The sequence below is a fragment of the Octopus bimaculoides genome, chromosome 15 (assembly GCF_001194135.2).
Source record: "Octopus bimaculoides isolate UCB-OBI-ISO-001 chromosome 15, ASM119413v2, whole genome shotgun sequence".
NCBI classification, from domain to species: Eukaryota; Metazoa; Mollusca; class Cephalopoda; order Octopoda; family Octopodidae; genus Octopus; species Octopus bimaculoides.
The window spans coordinates 5,453,640-5,456,139 of NC_068995.1; positions in this window are offsets into that span (position 1 = coordinate 5,453,640).

Here is a 2,500-nt window from a genome sequence, read left to right on the forward strand (position 1 = left end):
AATGATTTGAATGATTTTTAACATCCGTTACTTATTCAATGTTTTATTCTTCTGTGATGCCAATATATTTTTTTGTATAGACAAGCGGAACGCATTATAAACATACACACACTGGACTATATATATACACACACCATAAACAGTATGATGTACAGCCATACACATACCCACACAATGACATATAGGCAGACGCGAATACACAACACAACCACATACATACAGACACAAATACACTGATATACATTTGGGCACAACACATCACAACATAACCGCCAGACACGTGGACAAGGAGAAACACACATACATATACATATATATACACAAATGCATACTCGTATCTATATACTCAGATATAGGTAATCACACACACACACCCACAACACACACACACACACACACACACATACATATATATATATATATATATATATATATATATATATATATATAGACACACATTATCATATACAAACACACACGCTAAGATACAACATATTACTATCCTCACCCCCATACACATACACAGAAACACACACATACGCAGATATACGTCCACACTGACACCTACACACGTCGGTATAGAAAGGTTTCAATCGATAGTTAGATATAGCCAATGGACAGATGTGATAATGTGACGTGACTAAAGTGGAGATCGGAAAACTAGAGTATTATTAGGCGATAAATCAGGAAATGAGACATAACTGAAAGATCGGCGAAAGAAAAGACATGTCTAATGGCTAGTTGGGAAAATAAAACACGACTAATGTGAAAGGGAGAGAGAAACAAACCATAACGAGGAGAGAGAAAGAGAGAAGCAAACCATAACGAGGAGAGAGAGAGAGAGTGAGAGAAACAAACCATAACGAGAGTGAGAGAGAAAGCGAAAGAAACTGAGAGAGAACGAACGAAAGAGAGGGTGGTTACAAACACGAATCACCTCCACTTTACCTAATAAAAAATGGTAGATTTGCAGCGAGGCAAGTTAGTTTATAGAACTTATCCATCCTTAGCAATAATATTGATTTTGTTTTTCTGTAGCAGAGGCACAAGGATTCCCAATTTAGGGGAGGACTAGAGTATAATCGGTTAAATCGACTCCGATATTTGATTGATATTTTATTTTTTCCGACAACGGATGGGTGATTGTCAAAATTGGCTTCAGTCGGATTTGAACTGGAATAATAAAAATAATCCTGTCTTAGTAAAATAATGATTCCTCACAGAGACACAGGACCAGATATTTGATTTGTGTGTGTGTGTATGTGTGTGTGTGTGTGTCGGTTATTGATTACGATCGATGCTATATCGGCCCTTGGAAGGATAAAAGTAAATGTCTAGCTTGTCGGGATTAGAGATCAGAAACATGGAATCGTGCATCCAAATATTGGTTTCAAATTTTGGCACAAGGCCAGTAATTTTTGGAGAGGCAGTGCTCTCCTGGTACTTATTTTGTCGATCCCGAAAATTCCCGTCGGAATTTGAACTTAGAAGGTAAAGGCGGACCAAATGCCGCTAAGTATTTTGTCCGGCGTGCTAGTGTATCTAAGTATTGCCTTACTGTATCTAGGCTGCCTTAGTGTATCTAAATCAGTGGTTCTCAGACTTTTTCAGGCTGTCGCCCCCTTGGCACCTGGGACACATTTCTAAAGTAAAAATAGTGAAGAGTAATTAACCCTTTATTTTATTTTTTTACACCCAACGCCGCTTTTTAGCCACCCCATTATCATTTCACTTTTCTTCACTAAGGGGTCAGTCGCACTCACCTTGGGAACCACGGATCTAAATATTGCAAACCGTTTTACATGACGTTCTCACAATTCAATGTTGTTATGTTCAACATCCTACCAGAAATAGCAGCCAAATCCACCTTAAATCACAGCCTATTTCGTTAAAATGAAATGACGTTGAATATTATAGTACCAGGTGCATTATACCTGAAAAGTAAAAAACGGGATGGTCACGGCTGGTACGATTAATATCACAGCTCTGTCCAATCAGTGCTGTTCTGGGGTAAGCAACAGTTCCGAACGGAGCCTCAACATAGTATCGTAACCTGTTAGAAATTTCAACGAAGTCATCTTTACCATTAAAAAAAATTGAAGGACACATGAAATAGTAGAATCTCTGTGCTAGAAATAACAGCTAAAAGTCATTCACACTACATCCTACCATACTGAGAAGAAAAGAAAAGAAAAAGTAAGTACATATTTAATAATGTAGTCCGAGACATACTTTGTTACGAAAAGCAACGAACAGCAACTGAATGGTTGAGACTGGAACGGTTTAGCTGCTATATCTGTTGTGCTAAATTTTGACCAAAGTTATTTCCCAAACCTTCTTTCTACACTAACAACCCCTCGATAATACCACAGAAATCTTCAGCTTTCATTAGTTTAGTAAATTTGTGAACTGGTAGTTTTTTAAATATTAGATTTCTTGTTAGTTCCTTCTAATGTGTTATTTTGTTTGCTAAACTCTATAATTTCTGGTAATTTATTAT